Consider the following 25490-nt stretch of genomic DNA (forward strand, 5'->3'; position numbering starts at 1 on the left):
TTTTAACTAACTCTTCAAAATAGGTAATAACTTGCTGATGTAGGTCTTCTTTATTGTTTATGGGTGCTGCGTATACCCTTTCCTTTATATTACTTTTTTTTTTTTAATTTATTGACCTTGTGCTGAGCACATTTAGTCACGAAAAACCTCTATATAATTTTTTAGTACTTAAACTAAATCGGACATCACAAACGACCATGCCAAGTCTGGGACTCGAACCCAGGGCCACACGACTGCTAGGCAGGTATATACCCACCACGCTGCCGGGGCCGGCAATATTTATATTACTTAAAAAATAAAAATCAGGGGATGTCAGATCTGGCGATCTTGCCGGCTAATCATATAGTCTCATACGCTTAAAGCTCCTACAGTTCTTTTATTACACTATTTCCACAGTGAGGCAGAGCTCCGTTAAGTTCAAACCGACGAGTAGGAAAATCTTGCAATCGCAGATCCTCCAAAAAATTACTTACAATACTTCTTTAAATTTCTCAAAAATTTGGCAGAATTCAGTGGTTTATCATAAATTAAAAATTTTACTGGACTATCATTTAATACGCAAAATATATTGAAACTAAATTTTTCCTAAAAACGGATTTCTTTTGTCGCGTGTGGATTTAAATCAGCCCAAAATTAATTATTTCTTCTTTTGAAAATTCCTTTTCTGGAAAATGTTGCTTCATCGGTCCAATTTATTTTTCTTAGAAATTCAGCGAATACATTCTGTGATGCTAATATTTTTTGATTTAAATATTAAGATAAACCTAAATCATGCTAAGCACTTCTAATAATTGAAGCTGGTGGATATGCAGTAAAATATGCCAATACATTTATATTATTATCTTATTCATTGGTAACTGGCTTTGCTTTATTTATTCTGGTTTTTATGCAGAGCTATAAATAAGAAAATTATCTTCTAGCCTTACAAACTTTTGCCGATTCAGTGGCGGTAGATCTGAATACATTTTGTTAAATTTTCTACATATTCTCGCTATCATTTGATCACATTGTCCAATTATTGTTGAAGATATCTTTATAAAAATTAAAAATAATAGACGGGACCTGGACTATTGCACCCTTAAGGCACATCATAGTTTGATTTATAATAGTTGGAGTGGTAGCCATTATAGAAGACCGTTAATATGAACTAACAAGATTCAATAAATTTTGGCTAACGCCAATGCCTTTCAATTTTTTATTAAATTAGGGTGATCTATTTTGTCGAATGCTTTTCAAAAATCTGTGTTTACCACATCTACCTGACCCGGCTTATCTACATTCCATAAAATTCTAATTCGTTACAATTGATCTGCAAGGTGTAAAACTATGGTGAGAATTGGATATTAGTGGGTTTATTTGAGGGAAGATAGACGAGTATAAGTATATCTTGGTCAATGGTTTGTAACCTATAACTTCTCACCATTCTTCAAAACAGGGTAAACTTTGACTATTTTCCAGACATCAGGAAATTTTTGCGTAGAAAGAATTAAATTAAAAATTCTATTCAAGGGTGTTACCAAGCAGTAAGCACAGTAGTAATTATAGTGATTTATAAGTGTGTTTCATCTGAAAGATGTTGAAAAGTATTTTATTATTTCGATTTGTATCTAAAAATGTAATATATCATAATAGATATCTTGAAAACTTATGCAGGTTACGTTAAATAAATGAAAAGTTAAATTGCCAAGATTTTTAACTGATGATGTAATTCTAGTTTAAAGGTCTCAGTAATTACTTTCGATTTCCAAATTTGGCCTCTTTTTCCTCAACTATTTTTAAAATATCGGCACTTAAAAAGAAGTATATTCTTAATACTAGCATACTGTTTAAAGATCTAAAGGTAATAAGATAGTCATGCATACAAGCTTTATCATACCATTTAAAGTCTGTATAGCTAAAACATAGGTGAAAATAAAACTGGAATAAAAACCTTTAAGTACTACAAGAAATTAAAAAAGCATATTTCAAATCATCAGACCTCATAGCTTGATGACCTGCTAAATACTTAGCAGCTAAGGGCTTAGTACCTGCTAAATATGATAAACATGATAAAGTGCGGGTATCCATAGAAAAAGTTCCAAAATTCGTCATAAGCTGTTGTATATTACACAATGTAGCAAAATATTTCAAAGATCAGCTAGATCCTATGGAGCTCTCATTAGAAGATATCCCACTTGCGTATTCGGCAGAAAAGGAGGTGGACAATAATAATATTAGAAGAAGCAGACAACGGAGGTGATCTGAGTTAGCAGATGTCATTCTTGCTCTTGCTTGAAGTAAGTAAAACGTGGAAAGAAGTTATTTATCATTTTTATTATTAACACTTTGGAAAAATGTTTTCGTCACATGTTACAATTCTTTCTTTCATGAGCGATTCTAAAAAGTATTGAAACAATATAAAATGTGTGAAATATGCTTGTCCATTGCTAGCTTGAATAATATTATTATTGCTTGAATTATATTGTTCATCAACATCTTTGTTAAGCTGTCTTTTGAGTTTTTCCTCTTTTATTTCGAAAACTCTCAGTTGTTTCAGCAAAACTAGTCTTTGTAGTTGAGTTTATAGTCGAGATTTGTTTAGTAACATTTGTTTAATATTCTTCGTGAGGACTAGCTTTATTATGTTTCTTTTTTTTAGGCGCATGTTGTGCTGCGCTCGTTTCAGAAGCAGAAGTTGCTTGCCAAGGATTGTATTTTGATGGCCGATTTTCGTCTTTGTTTGTTGTATGCCGACGGATAATGCTCCTAAAATAAAAAATTAGGTAAATATTCATATAGTTTCTATATTAAAAAATGGACAAGTGATAAATTTTTGTAAATAATATTGTAACTTTTTTTGTTTCTAAGATACAAAAATGTCTGCCTAAAATACTTGACTAAATGTTAAACAATAAGTAATTAATTATTATAAACAACATAACTTTATAAATCATTAAATTTTCACAAAATAATAAATAGTAGCAAACTTTAGATATGTTCACTACCCAATTTATGATTATTATGTTATTTATGAAGAAGATATTAATTATTTTACCTGGAACCTTTGCCAGTACTGGATTTATGTTGCTTTCCATGTTTTTCAACAAAATCTTTTCCCAATCTTGTAGCACAATTTTCTTATTTCCAGTCCTGTTTATGTCTAGTGCAGTAAAAACGCAGTCGAAAGACGCTTATTTATCGATTTTTTTTTTTGAAGGTATAACCAGATCAAATCTATACTATCTTATTAGGCATGTTTATTGGCATCTGAAATTGAGTTTTACGACATCGCTAGAGTGACCCAATTTTTTTCATATTCAAAAAACCTCAAAAATCGCGGTAATTTTGAAACTCAACTTTTTGACACATAACTCGCTCTATCTCAAAAACCGTTTTACCTACTAAAATGATTTTTTTAAAATTTTGAAACCCATCTCTTTGCGCACATATTGCACTAGAAAAAACTGAAGTAGTGTTTTTTGTTTATCAAAAAATGTAAAAAATGTGCTGGTCACCGTTTATTGAGAGACTTTTTGCAGCAATCGAAAAACCTTTTTATTTGAAGGAATTTTGCCATACCGTCTGCAAAGAAAATATAGCAGACACTTTAAAAAAATGCAACCATGTATCTCTAATAGATCTTGAGTTATCGATTTTTCAATTCGGGGTTCCAATCGCAGGAACACTTTCTAGGTTGTCCCGCGGCAACTTTCTACTAACCGCGCGCACTGCAAGTACGCTTTACTAGGTATTTATTATATTGAAATTTTTAATTTAAAATACCTATTTATTTGAACAGTTGATACCCCAATATTTGAAATTCGAAAAATTGGCTTGCACAATATTTTTAAATGCGTCTAGTATACAAATAAACCAGCGCGGCATCCCGGCAATCCTGCGCACTCCGTTTCGTTGAGATTAGTGGCGAGCCGAAAAAATATAAATTAAATGTGCTTTTTTAGTTTTTAAAAGACCCTAGCCCTTTCATGTTAGTGGTTTTTATGACTTCTTGGGTTGTTTTACGAAAATAATATTAAAAATAGGAATCAAAGCCGATTAATGTGCGCATATAGTATATAGTGAGTAGTTGTGTTTTAGTTAGCATAATATTGTGAATGAGTGGTTCTAAACATTGAAGAGATGGATGTGAAATGTATTTTTTGTGGCAAATCTGTAGACCAAGGCGATTGACAAGACAAGGACACTTGCGGGATAAAATTATTGGAAATGAAAAAGGAGATTTTGGATGGTAGGATTAAACTTAAATTTCATGTTGCCTCTAGAAAGACCTATACAAGTACCCCAAATATTGGACTCCTATATTAACCACGAAAGAACCTGTACCGGAAGATCTTCGAAGTGCTCTATCAATTTGCTGTTCCGACAGATGCTGCAATGAAATATATACTAAATTTTGAAAAGTAAAAACCTAATGTAACGAGTGCCTTTTATTTATGGAGAAAAGTTTTACATGCAGCAAGTGCATAGGAGCAAACCGTTCATAAGAACTACCCTCATTTCGATTTATCCTCAGAATACCACTCCGACTATTTTTTTTTTCATTTTCTTAGAATTTGTTTCCCTTGTCAACCCTATTTTCTGCCGTTTATTTAATCCAAATCCTAATTAAAATCGTATTACAATGAAATCACTAACCGGCACATCAGACAGAATCGTACTACAGTAAACTGAACAGACTGTTATAGTAGCAAAAAGTGCAGTTAAATTACGTACAGTACAATAAAGTACAGTTAGTAGAGAGAAGAAATTGTCTGTGACTACAACTCGCGGTGAGTGGAATAAATCCCTTTTCAGTTGGCGCGCGATCACTTACGATTTGAGCTCCGAATTCAAAAATCGATAACTCAAAATCTATTAGAGATAAATGGTTGCAGTTTCTTTTAAAAACTTTTTCAATGTGTCTGCTATATTTTCTTTGCGGACTATATGGTAAAATTTCTTTAAATAAAAAAGTTTTTCGATTGCTGAAAAAAGTATCTCCATAAACGATGACCAGCACATTTTTTAAATAACAAAAAAAAACGCTACCTTAATTTTTTCTATTGCGTGCGCAAAGTTTTTTCAATATATAAAAAATCGGGACACCCTAGCGATGTCGTAGAACTCGGTTTCAGATGCCCGGTAGTATTCTTAATAATTTAGTATAGGGCTTATCTGGTTATACCTCGAAAAAAAAAACGCGAGAGCCGGTTTTTACTCCGCTAGTCAGCCTTTTTCTTGAATCTGGATTTCATATTATTAATTTCTTTGTACATTTGACTTATCGTTATTTGTGACCCGAAATTCAGCTTCCACTGTTTCTTGATCAGTTCTAGTGCTTAGCTTTTTGACTGTCGGACAGCTGATGTTTATGACTTGGATAAAAGTATGGAAAAATTACGTAGCATGTTTACAAATTCGATTTGGGATTCGCAGACTTTATCAGTTTCTTCTTCATTTCCACTCATTGCACACTGATAATTGTTTTTATTTATTATTTGGTGTTTTTTCAGATGCAGACTTGTTTGGAAATATCGAGTATCTACTTTATGTATTCTCATATATACTCCTCTCAGCGAATTATTGTTATTCATATAAAACGGAGAACAAACTAGCACTTCATGCTTATGCTCATGAGTACATACTCGGAGTTTCAACTCAAGTGTTATTCATATCAGCCAATATCCCTAGCATTAACCTCTTATATTTTTTTATGTTCGTTCAATTTTAAAATACTCTTGACACGTATGGTCTCAATACTCTCGCAACTACAGTCAAGAGTCTGAAAATATACGGCGTAATTTTTGTTTGTTTTAATGCAAAGGAGTGTACCTAAAAATTGGCTTTTCACATTATCGTTTTTTAAATGTTTTTATTTAAGTGCTTTACAAAAAATAAGCAATTTAGCAGATCTAAAATTTTTACATAAATTAATTAATGGATTAGTTGATTCGCCAGAGATCTTGTAACTTCTAAGCTTACACACTCGTCTGTCAGCTCATAGTCCTCAAAATCAACATCATCGAATTTTCGCCTTTACGAAAAACCTGTCAAACGTACAACTTTATACAGTAATAGTGTAAATTTCTCAATATTACTTCTAACTTAGATCAATTTATAATATAAATTATAAATTGATCTAAGTTATCATCATTTTCATATATATTTTTTCCACTCTAGTATTGGAGTTTCTTTGTTGAGTAATGTAAATAATTATTAATATTAAGATTTAATTCAGATTGTCAAATTTTATATTATTTTTTATATAAAATTTAAGTATTATTAATAAGTTAGATAATTCATTATAATATTAAACAAGTGTATAAAAATAGTATAATATTGCACATATTTACCAGAAAACATACCATCTATACTAACTTTTTGATTTCGATCACACATGATTCAAAATAATATTTTATTTAGGTAAAGTTTACATAAAAAAGAATATCCTTTGCTATTGCAATCTTAGATTAAAATTAATTAATGCAAAATTAAGCTACTTAATTAAACCTTATGTAACCTGGTAAAATGTACTTGCACACTAACAATAAACCACATATAAAACCTTACTTGATTCAGGAAGTTATTTAAGCAAGCAACCAAGCACCGAACAGAAATCCAAATATTGAAGAGAAAATAAGGATCCGCCATCGTGTTTTCTTTAGAAATCTATTAAGTTAAAGACTTACTACATGAAGGAAACTTTCTATATAACATTAAGGATCTTCACTGAGTTAGTACGAACGATCCAGGCATTATAATTAATTTAATGTTTGTCTAGCAACTAAATTAATTACACTTTTACAACAGAAAAAGTGTAAAAAGCTCTCTAGAAACTTTTTACAGCAATTAAGAGCCCAATTCAAAACTGAGCGAACTGAGACAACCTCAAATTACCAGAGGGCTTATTAACGGTACACTGCGTAAATTAAAGTGATAGCACCCCCAAGTATTGCTAAAATAAATTCGGGACGCTACTTTTCTGACAGTTTTAATAACTGTTATAAAGAAAGTTTTAAGAACGGTTTGAATAAAATGCGAAGTTTTTAGAAAGATATGAATTTTCTGTCAAGTATGCCCAAGAAATAAATATTTGTCGCATAAAATACTAAGGATGAGTAGGTTTCACTTTGAAGATCTGATTTTTATGTAAAATGCTTTTTTCTAAATATGAAATTACAACGTGCCTACTCATCAGTACTAATGAGTGAATAGTTTTACATTCGCAAATTTTCTAGTATAAATTAATTTTCTCAAAAAAATAATTGCACTCTGCTTAAATAATAACAATTTTTTTCTTGACATATATCTAGTTTGATTTTTTTCAATTTACCTAAGAAGCAAATCAGTTACCTATAATTTATATTGTATGGGTGCTATTTATTTTATCTAAGAATTTTCTGTACAGTGGTTTCTTGTCTATTGATGACAAAAAAATTTATAATAATTAGTCTGATAATGTAACAAGAAAATGGCACTTTAGTATGATAAAACGATCGCTATCAAATTTATATCATCGATACGTTTCTTTTTTGTCCACTTTTCCCTCTAGTGTGCGACGCTCTTTATTGCGCCCACAATATGGAATACAAAAATATCCTATTTCCCTGGAAAGCTTTCAATATCGGTGACACGAATTATTAGAAAAGTCTTTGGAATACATCAATACTGCGTTACCTTGGAGGACGGGCAAAACAAGCACAAACACACCTTTGCTCCAAGGGGAATGTATAAGGGGAGCATTTTATGAGATTTTGTTTGCGTCATATTTTTTTTATTCTTTGTAGCTGTTTGGTATGTTTATTTTGTTATTTATAAACATTGATATACTATATTTTCAGAAGAGTTTGTCATTTAGATATTTGATATTGCTATTTACTTATCTCTTCTCAGCATTAGAAATATAATTTATTATTGAGGAAAAGAGCTTTATTTTTCGATCGCATCGATGTTGTTTTATTTATAAAGTCTATCAGGTGAAAACGGACGAAGATAAGAAGTACTCTGGATTAAGTGATACGGAAACCACTAAAATTAAATGTTTCTTATCAGGAACAGACTGCACTTAAAAACCTAAAAATGAGCACCAACATCTAAATACTACCAAGTGAATAAGAGAAACGCTTGTAATGGATGCAACAAAATTGCAAAAATAATAAAAAAGAAATTTGGAATAAAGGTAAATACAAGCTGCTAACTAATACTTCTTTTATAGTGAGTGTTTATAGGGCTTTTTAAAATTATTCTGCTTATTTTTTTTTGAAGCATTGCGGACCAAATTCACTTCACATAATAGCAAGCCATCAAGTTTTTCCTTAAATGCATAAAGAAGGGAAAAGGATACCTTTACAAGCTCTTACCAGCTCAAGGGATTCGCTAACATCGAAACTTGCCAAATTCACGTTAAGCATTATCCATGCACCAAAAGAAAACACTTGTATACGAAACTCAGCTCATTTCTTCAAACTCTTTTAGGCTACTAACGTTAGACTCACTGATGAGTTAGTAAGCTTTAATATTGATAGTCGTTATACAAATACACACTTAAATAAAACGAAAAATACATACATGGTACACAAGCACAGAATTAAAAAATATTAGGTTAATGGACAAATAGGTTACATATTTAAAAAAAATATTAGTATACAGTTTCAAGACATCTGCCTGATTCTACTGCACCACTGTGAAATTCTTATTTCTTAAGTTACTAATAAATCACTAAAGTTATATATTAATATTTGCCAAAACATTAAATTTTAGGTACTTTTTTAGTATATCTTGAAACATTTTTAAAGACAGTATACGTATTTCTGGGGGGTAATTTATGAGACCTTTAGGCTATAGTAAGCATTTCCAGTTCTGGTTTGTTCCAGTCTGTGGTATTTTAGATTTTTTGCTTAAAATTGCGTTAAATTATTTACTACATATATTAATAAGTACGAAATAAATGGGTACAAAATAGATGGCAATATTAGTATGCCCAGTCTTAGATAACTCTCCTCACATATCTCAAATATTCTATCATTGGATTCTGCTTAACCAAGTCAAAATTGCATAAGAAATTTTACCTTAAATGGATTACATTTAAAAGAACTCTTTGATGGTTCTTTTGTTAAATTATATAGCAAATAAACTCCAGAATATAATTTTTTAGTTAGTTGCTTAATGTATTTATCCTATATAGATAGTTTGGGGTCAAGATTGATTTCCAAATATCTGACAATCTAAAGATTGGTAATAACTATAAGATTCTGTTATCTAGAGAAAAATACATTCTTTGTTCGTTAAGACTAACTTGTGTGAAGTGATCTTATTAGAAGATAAGTAGTAAAAGAATATTCAGATTAACGTAATTTATATTTTAAAAGTGGTAAGCAGATTTAGATTTTAAGTGTTATCTTTCCAATAAACCCGATTTAAATATGCGTTTTAATAAAAAGCAAACTAAATAATAAAAGATTAAATGGTCTCTTATAAAGAAAGTAATGTATTCATTTAAGTTATGCATTAAAGATATTTATTTATGAGAAATATTATTTTTAAGATAAGGGACCATATTGGAATAGAATGGACCTTTGTCAAGAATCCAAAGTGCATAAATAATAAGACATATTCTAATAGATGTAACTGCATCAGTGATAATTCTGCATTTAAACAGTATAGTATTTAGTATGTTTACTAATGGCAATATCTAATTAAGATGAGTTTTTAGTCAGAGAGAATTAGTAAAAATAGGGTTAACTTAAATGAAATTATTTAGATTAACTTAAAACATTTCTTAAATTAATTTTTGAAGTTACCTTTCCCTTTTTAAAACTTTTGGGATTAGAAAAAGATTTAGATATTAATATTTAGCTTATATTCTCAACATCTTTCTATTCCATGTCAGGCTATATTTATAAATAATTATTTAATTTTAGTACTAAAACAGTAAATACATTTATTCGGAGGATTAATTAAAGTTATACAATAATATATTTAACAAAAAATAGGCAAAGATGTATGTAGGATGTGCATATGTACATGCATATATACACATATATGTACATGTGCTTAAGTGTAAAACCTCTAAAATATATGTTGCGCAGAATATAAAATAAAAAATGAAATAATTGCCAAACTAACAAATATTTTAAAATGTACAAGTGGTTTTAGAATTTTTTATGGATAAACGACTAAATCGGTATAACAGGAATAGAAACAGAAAAAAATAATGTTGGCTATTAGTTGAGTAATAAAAGATTAAATAGATATCAATGAAAAAAGGTATTTTATCCATTTGACTTATGAAATTTTAGATACATAAATATATTTAAGTTGGACAGAGAAATGCTTAAGAAATTCTAAAATGAAAAAGTAATTTATCGACTATATTTAATATATCTGATATCTAAAAATTGTAAATAGACTTGTGACGATTTGTGCGTAAAAATTTAAATACACTCTCCAGGAATAAGAAAGTATACATGTTAATTTTTTTATACAAAAATTAATCCTAAGGAAAATGTTTATTTTGTATCTTATTAGTTAAAGTTATAATAAAATATTATTAAAATTATACATACTTTTTATGTGTACTAACTTATTAGTATCAAGTTGTAGCTTATCAAAATCAATTTAGTCACATATCAAGTCAATGTCAGTCGTGCCGACCAAAAAAAATGCTGTCAAACGTGAATAAGTTAAGTAGTTCCACTACAGATTACCAAAGAGCCCTTGGGTGACAAGATATGAAGAATTGTCTGTAGGTAGTTGTCATATTCTGATACTCCTTCAATTGCTATTAGATGTTCCTTTGTAGTTATAATCAATGCATATTATTACGTATAAACTAATATTTTTTTTATTTTCTTCACTAAACATGTTAAGGATAATTACTTTAGCTTGCTTAAAGTGTTACATTTACGTCGAGCAAAATTCAAACGCAAAAATCGTGGTTAAGGATATCATTTGCTTCAAATAAACCTCAACAGGCAATCACATTATTTAGCTGGAAAAATTGGGCCAAACTCTATCTAGTCCTGATCTAGCATTCAGTTATAATCATTTGTTTCTACATTTGACATATTTCGCTGAATAACGCTATAACGATGACGAGTAAATCAAAGAGACATAGCTGCTATGGTTATTTAATCAAATGGTAACAATCTGTGAGAACGGATTACAAAAGCAGATCCCACGATCTGACAAGTGCTTCAATATTATATCAAAAAATTCAAAAACTGTCTCAAAAAATTAATTAAAATGTGGTCTTTTATGTAAATTAAAAAAAACTTGCTTGACAGTTTCGGCGTTTTGCGGCTCTACGGGCAATGCAAATCGATACATTGTTACATTCTACATAAACATTTAACTAGATTTATATGCACAATATGCTCTATTAAAGAATTAACCAAATTAAATCTATTACATTAATGTTGTATTACTATATTAAAAAAACCGTTATCGTATCCATTTAAGTTATGCATTATGAAATAAAAGTATTAATAAGATTAGGCTCAGTGCTGCTTATTGATAATATTTAATAATAAAAATTACTAGTTTTTAAAGTTCGTATACGCTGTTTTATACAGGGATAAGTTTCTATTATAAAATACGGTTATAAACAAAAAAATTTAAGTTATAGTAGATTATGTAATAGATGTAAATAACTTTTTGAAGGATGCTGCTATCTTATCCATTTAATTTTTATATATGCAAGAGTCTTAAAAGGCCTTGTGATAGTTACAACATATTCTTACTACTTAACAGTGCGTATACAGTATTTTGCTTTATTGCTCCAGAATTTATTGTTTTCGAGATTTTCGTTTCCCTTAAAAAAAGTTATTTAGTTGAATCTTAACTGGCTAACAAAGTATTTAAAAAAACCAACAGCAAGACTGTCTCGCATATTGTAAAAGTTGTAAAACTTAAAAGAATCCTAAATACTAAAATCTGTAGACTTTCCAACCGAAAGTTGCATTATTGGTTTGGAACTTTCAAATTTACAAACCAACTTTGTTAAGCCGCTTGAGGCATCTTTACTTTTACCCTGGTTTAAAGAAAATCCTTTTAAACTTTTTAGTATAAAAACCGATATTAAAGTTTTTTCTTTTGTATTAATTGGTTGATTTAGGTTACTTTATAATTAAAACCAATTTACCGAATAACTAATAAAGTTTGAAATTAATTTTTGAGGCAATAAAGAAGTCTTGACAACTTGTTTAAAGTTTTTAAATTACCTAAATAGCTGTCATTTTCTTGGTCACTTTCAAAATGAATATTTATGATGAAATGTGAATAGAAAATTTTAAGATTTTCATTATAGTTAATATTGAAATTTCTTGTTTAAAAGGATTTTGTACCACTTTTATTAATTAATATAACTTCTTAATAATATACTTGGCTTACTTTTATCAAAAGAAATAACGTAAATCCTTTCAAACTCTTAGAATATAGAAGGCAAAGTCAAATTTAAATCTTAAAGTATAATCAATTGAAAAATAGACAGAGATTGGACAGTTTAATTTCCACTTTCATCAAATTTAGCTCATGAAGCAGCTTCAGTTGATTTAGCATTTTCAGCCTCTAATTTCTATTTTCTCTTTTAATTTATAAGAGCCAGTCCTAGTAGCAGTCCTTCTATACTTCTTTGGGCTACTTTGAGTTTGGTATCTGTGTCCTGGGTTAATGGGGTGTTTAGGCACCGTAAGTGCCTGTGAGTACGCATTGGTCGAAGTTTTAACTGATTTGATATGTTGCTCTTGATTTGGCTATTTTTGGCAAATTGGGTTTTATGAGATAAGTATTTATATTTTTGGACTAGTATGTTTTTGTTGACATCGAACTGCTGTAAAAGTTAGGGACATATCGTGAAATAATTTGAAATATAATAAATCTTATGCTATTTAAGGTTATTAAATTCTAAGTACATCTTCAGCAGCCTGGAAGAAGAATATAAAGTACTCAAAAGACTATTCCAGTTATTCTAGCTGCCTAAGAGTATGACTATATCGACTGCTATTGCATTTTCAAAATAGATAATAACTTACGTTAAGCGAAAGTAGGATAACCCTAATCTAAATCTTTAAAACTTCGCCTCTTGAAGGCAAAATTTAAATCTTAAATTAAATTCTATGGAAATTTTTTTAATAAACCACCAGAATTTAAACTACTTATCATAAAGTTTTCTCAGCCATTATCGGAAACGAAGGAAAACTCATGTTTGGCCTTTCTATTTAATTTTAGGTTTGCACTTCTGAAGCGAGGTCGGGAGACACTTCGGTTCCGAAAGCGAAAACGTGAGATTTATCCAGAAGCGCCTCGAGCGGATATAAAGGTTTATGCCCGGAATGTTAAGTGTAAAAGAATTAAGTGATTTTTTCCCACAGACAAGCCTAGTCCTTAATTTTTTATTATGAAATTTCAGTATACTATGCTAGTCTGGCAGTCATTCCAAGCAACAAACAAAAAATAAGTGTAGTGTAACTATCAAAAAAATTGAGCTTGACAAAATATGGCACTCTTTACGGGAGAAGTCTAATTTTTAAAATAAGGTTGCTATTTCATTACTCACTAAAGTGCAAATTGAATTTATTATATATCTTACAAAGTACTATTTCTGCATAATAAAATCCCTTAATCAACATTACTTCTAATACTTAAATAAAATGAATACAAAAACGTTTCCAAATGAAAATGTGCCATAAAGTTCTCATCCAAGAATTCCAGACTCAAGTTTTTTGTCGCTCCATCCATAAACATCCAGACTTTTATTTTATAAGGCATTTTCCAGACGTAAATTACTATTACGTTATGAGGCTGGGATGTGATTTATTACCGTATGAGTTTGCTTTATAGTAATTGCGACGAGGGAGTCGAGTCTAGAATATTAACAAATAATGTATTAAAAACCTAACAAGGACTCGTTTTATTTATTTTAGGTTTTTGTGTATAAACTTATAAACTTTAAATAATTTGACAATAAGGCAATGGCCATCCTGCATCTGTTTAATGAAGGATATGTGCAATATTTAAGTAAATCACAATGAAAAGGGAGATATTTAAGATTAAGAGAGATGATGATTCTATATGTGGGACAGAGATGGATATCATGATTAAATGCTGTTCAGTATTTTTGCTCCCCTTTAAATAAAATAAAAAATACAAATTACTGCTGATTTAAATTGGGGAAAAAAAGAGACAAAAATAAAACTAAAATAAGTAATATAAGAAGTAATAAAAACAAAAAAAAGTAACAGAAAAAAGATTGATAATGCCGGAAAGGAATAAAAAGGAAAAAAATCTGTAAAATTTTCCTTATCGAAAATTAATTGAAATTATTTTTTTTAATGTAAAGTTCGGAAATATTTTTTTACAAAAAAAATTAAATATACTTAAGGATGCCATATAAGCAGTGTTTAAAATATTTTTTTAAAAAGAAATTAACATTATTAATATCAAGAATAGGTCCAAATGTAAAATATTTTGCAAATATTAATTTTTTTCTTGTTTTTATCATTAAAATTGATAACATATTAATATAGCATAATATAGCGACACTAGTATTATATATTTAAAAAACATAATTACAAAAAGAGAAAAAAATAACATAAACCAACGTATAAAAATAAAAGGACATATAATACAAAAACAAATATAAACGTCTTAAAATTAAGGACTGTTAAAGAAGTAAATTGTAGGCCGAGTCCAATATACAGTAAACTAATAATGAATTGAACATAAAATAATAGTAACAAAAAACCTAAATAATAAAAAAAATATACAAATATAAAATCTATACTAAATACACCAAACATTAAAAGAGTTAAATGAAGCAAATTTAATTAAATCATGTGTTTAGCTTTTTCAAAAGTACATCAAATTTACGAAAAACGCACATTTCTTATATGAAAAGAGGCAATAACCCAAATATATAATTACTAAAATGCATCATAATTAAAACAATTATTTGGCAATTTTTTTTTCCACATGTTTAAATAATAAATAATAAAAGTGAAGAAAAAATGTTATATAAGTTGCATCATGAACAAATTTTAATGTTGTTAATAATTGTACTGTTTTTACTAACCCTGTAATAGGACAAAGAAAAACAAGAAAGGAATTGCATAAAATAGTTCAAGAGAATTTTTTTTTTCTTTAATTAAAAAGCAAAATTTCAGGACCAACTTAGACAAATATATTACAATAATTAAATCCTTTTATTAATCTAATTTTAAATAGTTTTAATTCAATTAAAATTATTCAAATCAAATATAGGCCCAAAACCCTAAATTTATTCAAACTTTAGTTATTTCAATTTTTTTATTAAATAAATCCAAATCATACAAGACCAATAATAATCATAGCTTCATTAATAAATTTGAATTTCAATGTTTGTATTATTTAATTCTAAAAATTTAGCCTTTGAAATGCAGCACAATTAAATTATGAGTTTTTAAAACCACTGGAGTATAGCATATTCAAAACAATATCGTGAAGTTATACATAGAGTTATGCAAATAGGGGAATATTTCCTTTTTGAAACATATAAGGTAAAACGTAAAGAAAATTACAAATGTGTCATTGTTATATTCAATGATTTATGCTTAATTTAATGCTTAAAATACGATTCAAAAAATGCAATTAAATAAAACGTAGATTTGGACGAACAAAAAAAGTAAAACATGAAGTTTAATAAGAAGAAATGTATATATATATATATATATATATATATATATATATATATATATATATATATATATATATATATATATATATATATATATATATATATATATTTTTTTTTTTTTGAGAGAATACGAATTATGCAATATCTTTGAATAGGCTGGGTATTATTTATTGTATTTATCGCTATGAGCAAAAAAAGGATAGTCACTGTCAAAAAAAGTTCTAAATATTATTAATATAAAAATTTTAAATGTCTACGTCACAAATCAATAATTATTCTTCTACTACTTGGTAGCCTCACGCAAAACATTAATAACTATATTCGAATTATCTACGTCACTATCTAACAGTTTCTCATTAGCGTATTGGCGTGATACTTAATGTATTTGCATTTATAATTAAGTGGCATGCAAACAAACTCACCTTTTCGTTATATTTCTCGCATTTACGCATTCACTATATATATCTCTCTAATTTATCACAGTTTCTGGCAGAAATATTTAAACACTTAAAGCAGCTTTTAATAATTTTCCATTATTAAAAATATACTTAGAAATTCTTATAATTTAGTTATTAAATATGACTGAATAATGGGGGCTAAATTTAATCTCAAGTAAATAATAATGCTGTAGAATAACGCTGAATAAAAATTTGAATCAACTAAAACTACTAAAGCAATATTCATAGTACCTAATTGCTGCTTAAAACTGAAGTCAAATATCGTATATATTGCATTATGACGCAAATATTAGCGGTATAATTATGTCAAATACTGCAAACTAGCAATAACATCAATTGATCAAAATATTTACCTGGAGCTTTTACATTAAGGTTGTAGTTTTTTATTTCCATTATGCCCATGGAGTTACTTAATAGAGGCTGATAATACTAAAAATCTTAACGTATAGAGCAAACTAACAAAAAGAATATTACACCCATAGAAATCATGATAAATATTGATTTTCCAATATTTTCGTTACAAGAGTCAGATAAAATTGATATAAGAACCTCTCTTTTGGCATGGTCCATCTACTTATCTTCAGATGGCTACTTTTGTGCGATAGTGCGACTTCTTTTTCATTTAACAGAGAAGAACATTGTTACAATGTACCTTTAAAAGTCACTTTATAAATTCCTAAAATGTGTACAGAGTACCAGTAATATGTAAAAGGTCTTGTGTTCCTTCTTAGAGTTCCAACCGAGACCTTGAAACTTTTCACTTCTTCAAAGATCTGTCTTTCTGTAAAACCATCCAGGTCTCTTCACTTTTCTGTCAAACTTTTTAAGAAAATGTTAGGCGCTACAGATTTGTATCGCTATGAAAAAAAATACAGACGCCACCAAAAGCTAATATTTTTATTTAAAGTACCTACGTCATAAACTCAAAAGTCAATAATATCAATATCTAGACTATACACGTCACCATCTAACTGTTTTTCATTAGTATATTAGCCTGATAGTTAATTTAATTGCATTTATAATTAAGTCTTCAATAATGAAGCGCATCTCATTAGCCATATTTTACGTACTTAAACATTCTCTACCCTTACCTTAATAGTAATTTTTAAATTTTGAAAATTTTATTTCAAAAATAATAATGTTCATTAATTTAAAAAATAAAATTTATTTAGCTTTTTCATTACCACAGTTTCTGATATAGCTTTCAAATATTTAATCAAACTCTTCTGAAAAATTACTGTTTTTCATCTATATTAACTAATTTAACAACGCTGTTTTTACACTTAATATTTATATTTAAAAATATATCAAATTTAAATAAACAAACTGTGTCATTAGATTTAATATTAGCGACAAAACCAGCTGTTATTCATGCGTATTATTTTGAAAACCATTTCTTATTTGTAAGCTGTGTGGGGTAAGGGTAGGTTTAATGAAAAACTGTTTTTTTGAAGAAAATAATTGCCTGAGAAAAAAATGCTTTTAATGAAAATTATAAGCATTAAAAAATCTATAGTTTTTGTATTAATACTTTTCTTCCATAACCTTAAGGTTTTCGAATAAAACGTGAAAAACTCCTATTTTATTTCTCGAAAGGAAGGCGTATCGCTATGAAAATTGCAGTAGTTGTGCAATTTTTTATCGCCAATAAGTGAAAATTCAGTTTTTCTAAGATACGTCATAAGCTTGTGAAAAAAATTAATTTTTTTTTGGTTCTAAAGAACTTTTTATTATCTAGGTTCAAAAATACAGTTTTTAAAATAAAACTGTTGGTATATGGTCAAGGTATATTTATTAAACTGCAGCATATAGGTATATCACATACGATTCTGTTTACACAAGGGAGAAAATGTTGGTATTTAAAAAAATTGACAAGGCATTTATATAGCAATTAGCCAGCCTTTACACTTAATCACTACACCTGAAATATGTGATAACACGACCCTGATCTCACATATATTTCACTGTGTAGGATACGATACACTTTTCATATACGTATATATCTTAGATTGTAATAGAAGAATATTATATATACACAAGGAAATGCACTAACGTATATGAAACAATAATTATTACGAAGTAAGATAAACAAATAAATAAAATTTAAAAATACAGATTTGTTCAAAACAAGTGCAGTGGTGTACTTTTTTTACTAAATATTATTTACGATAAATCCCTTATGGACGCCATTAGTAAAAACTAGTTTTTTTCTTTGTACATCGAAAAATGCCCGCTGATCTATAAAACACATCTGCTATCAAATCACATCTATTAAACGCATTTTATAAATTATATACAATATACCATACTTCAACGTTTAACTTTTATTGCTATTACGTATTCTATTTTTGTTAAATGTGAATAAAACATAAAAATAATATTAAATTGCTCAACGTATATCATGCGTATATTTTATCCGATATTTATAGTTGATGTTCAACCAAAAATGTACAACGTTTATTTAACCATCTATTAAATCATCATCTATTTAACCATATTACAACGTTTATTTTACCATCATGTGTTGCTTGGGATAGATCAATAATAAAACGTTATATATTGCCAATGTGTGTTTTTGGGTGAGGAGTGCAAAACCACTTCGTCTAGGGGATGAAAAATAAATAAGAATAACTGTAGAAATCGACAAAAAGATAAAATTTAAGAAAAGCGTGTTTTATACGTATTTTTAACCTTCGTCTTCCCGGGTGGGGTACAAATGTACCCATACATCTCCTTTCTTGCATATTTGCCCAAAAAAAGCTTATTTTTTGTGAAGAATTTTATTTTCTGTTAATAAAAACTTTGTAAATATTTACTGCCTTTTAAACCACATTTTTTTCTCGGTTTTACAAAAATAAAGTTGTTTGAATAGCCTGGGGTACATTTATACCCCACGTGGGAATGCACGCCTACTGGCTTGGCGGTGCTTTGTACTTCAATCCGACGCGCGCTGCTTCTAAAAATAGACCATTAGTTGATTAGAGCAAAGTTTATAGATTTCAACTGTTAGACTGTGATTAGAGTGATCGTTGCAGTGTGCGCAGACTTATTTACTGTTTTATTTATTTCAAAGCCATTGAAGTGTTTTGTTTTAGCAGTTAGTTTTGCGAGTTTTGTGGTATTTCGCTTTTTTTAAATTTAATCAAAAATGTCGAAAGGCCTTAGTGATGCCGAATTAGAACGGCTATTACATGCAGACTCCGATGATGAAATAGGGGAATTTGACGTAATTTTGTCTGACGATGAGGAAAGTGACGGGGAACCGGAAATAAATGACGAGGAGTCGGATCTTATTGAATGCGATAGTGACAGTCAAAGCACATCTGTGGAGCAGGAACAGTAAGAGTCTATGGACGGTGGAAATCTATTTTATAAATCTAAAGATGGTACCCAGTGGTCAAAAGTTTCCTATTCTCAGACACGCAGAGGAGCTAGAGATATAATACAGAATAAACAAGGTCTTACTCCGTATAGTTCAAATTTTACCACTGAAATTGAAGCTTTTTTACTGTTCATGTCAGACAATATATTGAATATATTAGTAGTTCAAACGAATAGAAAAGCTGAAGAGGTAAGTTTCCTTTTTCATTGACTATTTAAAATTTTATTTGATATTATTTATTAGTATTATTAGTTTTCTTTATTTTACTGTTACTTATTAAGAATTATTTTGTTATAGGTAATAAGACAATGGAATGAAAAATATCCACATAAATTGCAATGAACTTGGCAGCTTACCGATTCTACGGAAATCAAGGCGTACCTAGAAATCCTGCTGATCCAAGGAGCGCTTCAAGTAACCAAGGAGCGCCAAAAAATGTTATGGTGTACAGATAAGAAATATGTCAGGCCTATTATTCCGGCAAGTATGTCACGTAATCGATTTCAGTTGTTTACAGCATTTATTCGATTTGACGACTATTCTACTAGATCTCAGCGTAAGATAAACAATAAATTGGCGCCAATTAGAGAAGTATTTGATTTGTTTGTCCAGAATTGTATCATGGCCTATACACCTGGGTCACATGTTACTATAGATGAGCAACTTGTTTCCTTCAGAGGGAGATGTCCTTTTCAAGTTTACATGAAAAGTAAGCCCGATAAATATGGCCCTAAAATTTGGGCAATGGCGGATAGTAAAAATTCGTACAGTATAAATTTACAGGTTTATCTTGGTAAAATAAATAACAAACCAGAAAAAAATCAGGGCGAGAGAGTGCTTCTGGATCTTGTTGAACCCCTTGGCACTGGATATGGGGTAACCACTGATAATTTTTTTACAAGTCTACCACTGGCGGATAAGCTTGCTGAAAAAAAACTTACCCTGTGTGGAACCCTCAGAAAGAAAAAGTTATACATTCTAAACGAGTTGCAACCCAAATTATTTAGGCCTGAATTTTCTAGTATGTTTGCCTTCACAAAAGAACATACTATTGTGTCTTATACACCTAGCAAAGGCAAGCAGTTATTTTATTGTCTACGGAACATCATGATGATACTGTTGCAGATGAAAAATATAAGAACAAACCTCATATTATACTTCATTATAATGATACAAAGGGTGCTGTAGACACCACAGATAAAATGGTAAAGCAATACTCTGCTCGCAGAAATTGCAATCGATGGCCGATGGCAATTTTTGGCCAATTATTAGATATTGCGGCACTAAACTCTTTTATTTTATGGGACATCAAGTATCCAAAAATCAAAAAATCTAAGGACGACTGACGATATTTTTTGGTTCAGTTAGGAGAATCTTCCGAGAAACCGGATTCGGTTAAAACCGTTTATTAGAAAAACGTTTTAAAACCGAAAAAACAAATACGGTTTTTAAAAACCGCAAAACCGAAACGGTTTTTAAAATCAAACAACCAAAAAAAACCTCATTAACCTAAAAATAAAAATGTATAGTTAATTATTCGGAAAAGATATTATAAATTAATCGGTTTTTGATTGCTATCAATTTCTTCAATCAGAAACATAAAATATACATAACATAAAAAAGTTTAAAGAGATTGTATCTAAGCAGGCAAGGTCAAGATTTGATGTTAATGACACTGAAGGCATCTGCAGTGTGCTTCCAAGGCAATAAAACTCCACGATATAGCAATTTTTTTAGACCCGCGGTACAAAATGCACGAAAGTAGTTTTGGAACCATTGTAAAAACTAAGTTAAAGATCAACTAGCTTTTGCCACAAACACCAAATACGATAGCTACTAATGCTGGTCCCCCACAAGATGAGACTTCTGTATCACTTTCAAAAAAGGCCTTAGATTTTCTCTTTCCGACAAAGTTGCAAGACGAAATCAACACGTCGCAAGATCCTGTTAAAAGGGAAATTGAAATATATGCCAAAGAAAGTCAAAGTCATCCCCATTAGATTGGTGGAAACTAAACGAGCCAAGATTTCCTCTTATGAGTCAATTAGTTCGTAAATATCTTGCCATACCAGCAACTTCTACACCTTCAGAGCGGGTCTTTTCTGATGCAGGGAGTATAGTTTCAGCTAAAAGAAACTGTTTGAAAGCAAACACAGTAAATATCTTGGTTTTCCTTAACAATAATCTAAAACTCTAAATTCTTAAAACTATTAGTTTTCCTTGACTTGCATTTTTTAGGGTTGAAAAATGCATATTACTATTAAGAATATTATATGTTTTTATTTTGAATACCTATGTCTTTATTTTGAATTCAAAATATGTATAATTTTATTTAATTTATGGAGTTTTATTTAAAGTGTCAAAATTTCGTATGCGCGGAACACCATGTAAAAGAAGTGAAGTGTGTTAAGTGCAAAGAAAATTAACTATGTTTTTTTATAATTTGATTAGTTACAAGTTTATTTTATGTATTGGTATAATTAAAAACATGTAAATGTATCAGTAGTATCATATTCATGATGAGGTACAAATGTACCCCACTTGGGACTTTACATAACTTTTCTAACGTGAGAAGACCAAGGTTAAGTAAGTAAATGGTTTTTAAGATATTTATGATTAAAATATGTAAATATTTCGTAAAAAAATCACATTTTAATTTCAGTAAAGTTTATTAAATAACTAGAAAAGTTTACACTTAATAAAAAAAATATGTAAAATAAAAAAATAAAGCTTATAGAATAGGCTAGGAAATTAGTTTTGATGTATTGAAGTAAATGCAAGACTTAATATTAAAAAAATTAATAAATGATTTCTATTTTCTAATAAAAAAACTTAAAAACTAAAGCTGTGATAAATTGGCATCGAAGTAGGTTTTAAAAAAAAATACATACAAAAAGTTTTTAACTTATATTTATTTACATTATATTTATGAAGCAGTAACAACTTTTACAAACATATATTCATTAAGAGTTTTAAAATATTTAATGTAGGCAAATAATAATATGTATATATAAATAAGACGTACATTTAAGTTAAAATGGTAAATAGATAAAGCTTAAATTTAAACACATCTTAAAGATAAAATTATTAAACGATCACAATACTAAAACTGTTGTGAATAGAGTAAGATATTTAAAAAAAATATGTAAAAGACAAGCTCATTATTCCCTATATAAAATAAACTTTTTCAGGAATTTTGCAACCTAATTTAAGTTATTTTTTATGTTAGCTGGAATATATAACTCCAGTAAGCCTTTATAAAGGATAGAATTGAGTAACTGTTAAGAATTGGTGATTTTGTATGTAGGTCTCATATGGGAGTATAAGAGTATATCACATTCGTTAGTTCATGACTAAATAACGATTCCTATTAATTTATCATTAGTGTTTTAATATATTATGTAGTCAGGTACTAAACCCTCATAGACCTTGTTTTTCGCTCTTTGAACCCATATAGCTAGGCACTAAACTTACCCCTTTTTACATAAAATATCTCTCATCAAGAAAACTCCGATTACATAACCTAAAAACCTACTTCACTAAAAGACTTATATAGTATCAACGTTTTTCTGAAGTATTGCAACATTGTCTAGACCCCGTTCACTACCCCCGAAAACATTTTGCAATTCAATCGTTGCCGTTTTCTTATAGTCGTTGTGTCGTTGCACTGAAGTTAAGAGTTTTCCAAAGTTTCCTTGCAGGAACAATTACTTCTGAAGTACAAAGCCAAACCCTTAATACTTATGGCGGAAATCCAGTGAATAGCATGAGTAGAAAAGCTCTGCGTTTTATTTTATCGTCTCTAATTGTTTTATATAAAATGTATGTATTTATAAAGTAATGCATTAATTTAAATGTTTTAATTTAGTAATTACTCTTGAAACAGACCGACAAAATAAAGTAAAAGTAAATGCTATTTTCCCTTTTAGGTTTTAATCTCCACATTTGTGTAATTAAAATTGTTCTCGCTTCGCGCTTTTAGAATTACATATTCGTGCTTCCTGTGGAAATTATTTTATCATTCTATTGAGTTTGTAAAGAAATTATTATGATTTTCCGAGAAAATTAAATGTGTTTTTAAACATTTGGAGAACTTGTTATATTACGCACGGGTTTTCTCTTAGATAATATTTTCATTTTGAGCTTTTCGCTTAATACGAAATTTACCAAGAACCGTTTGGCTAAAAAAGTAGATTAAATTTAAATACTCTTTGGCTCTTTTTTTTAAAGTTGCAGTTAAAGAAGAAAACATATTTGTCAAAATGTATACCACTTTTCCGTTGTTTTAAACCTTTATACATTAGTCCATGTCTTTTGCGTTCCCCTTTATGTGATGTGCTTTCTGTGAACTCTTTGACAAAGTAGCTCTGAAGATGGTCTAACAGTCCGAAAACGCTTAACGATTATTAAAAAATTTATCTAAGGTGTAATAAGCCTTACTAATCAAGAATTTCTTACACTCACATTGACACTTTTTAAAGTTATTTAGGTTTTTAAGTTGTAAGGGCAAATGGTTTTAGATTTTTTTGCATCTTATACAAAGGCATTTATTGGTATGGGTAGAGATACATGTTGCTTTTGACGAGTATTATATTGCCCTCGTGTAATAAGATGCCTATATTTTCGATGAACTAAACATACACTATCAAGAATAAACAGACACGGCAAGGTCATAAGTTTGTTATTTAAAAAGACAGGCCTACATGATTCCCTTAATCCAATATTGTACATAATTGAACTGCCCTCTTTTGTAATACAAACAAAGACTTAAAGAGATAACCATTGCAGCTACCCCAAAAGGGAAGACCATATATCAAATTACTCTCATTTAGGGCAAAATACGTCATTCTAACTGAACTTTGATCCAACTCTCTAGAAGTAACTCTTAAAGCGTAATAATTTAAAGACAGTTTCTTAGTTTTCTGTCAGATTTGATACCAAGAATGTTTAAACTTTCTGTATTGTTTAATTTTTTTCTGTCAAGAATAATGTCAGTAAGGTGACACCCGAAGGTAAGCACATGAGTCTTAGATATGTTAAAAGTTAGCAAATTGTCATTAAACCAAGACTTGATCTTTAGCAGATCATTATTAATTTTATTCTGTTATGCCTGAGAGTCAGAGTGATTCCCCAAGATGCTTGTATCATCGGCAAAAAGTGTCAAATAGCCCATAATTTCCACTTGGCAAATTTCATTAGTGAACAAAAAAAAAAACACAGGTCCCAGCACTGACCACTGCGGCACTCCACAACTTACAGATTGGAAACTTGAAACTGAGCGAGACAAAGACACACTCTGCATCCTTCCCGTAAGATATGACCTAAACCAATTGAGAGACATCTCTAAACCCATATATCTCAAACTTTTGAAGTCATATTTAATGGCTGACAGAGTCAAAAGCCTTAGTCAAATCGCAGAAGACCGCTTCAGAAACCTCACCTCTATTTAGACTTATGTACAGCTGTTCTAAAGGAAAAACAGAGCGTCATCTGTCCCTATGTGTTCTCGAAAGCCAAATTGATTTAAATTTGAACTTTGTTCCTATTTAAAAAATCAATGACTCTAACCTTGACGAGTTTTTCTATAATTTTAGCCAAATTGCCAAATGTTCTTAAAAGTAACAGTTTTTTAATGAATATAAAACGTAATGATGCATACACTTTTCAAAAAACAAAAACTCTCTTAAAAGTGATCTAACGTTTAATTGATAGCTTAAAAACCTAATTATCTACTGACCTACAAAGCAAGTTAACCACTGCATCTTGGCTAGAGTCTTTCCCTTAGTTCTTAAAAGTGCTAAAGTAATAACCATTGTTAGAAATATGGATTCACTATGTTACCACGTTGTTACCAATTACCTCCAAATACTCTTTTTCTCTATTTTTTCAATATTTTTAGGTTTATTCAATAAGACCAAAGAATTTTTACTATAACAATTTGTTACTTGCTAGGCAATATGGTTTTCGCAATAACAAGTAAACAATCTCAGTTAATAATAAT

General features: G+C 29.4%; 1 protein-coding gene across 1 annotated transcript in view; it reads right to left on the minus strand.

Moving 5' to 3' along the window:
• LOC126746648 (metabotropic glutamate receptor 2-like) overlaps positions 1-25490 on the minus strand; it is a 593383-nt gene that overhangs the window by 266248 nt on the left and 301645 nt on the right. The window lies entirely within an intron of this gene.

Source organism: Anthonomus grandis, chromosome 17 (assembly GCF_022605725.1).
Source record: "Anthonomus grandis grandis chromosome 17, icAntGran1.3, whole genome shotgun sequence".
Taxonomy (NCBI): Eukaryota; Metazoa; Arthropoda; class Insecta; order Coleoptera; family Curculionidae; genus Anthonomus; species Anthonomus grandis.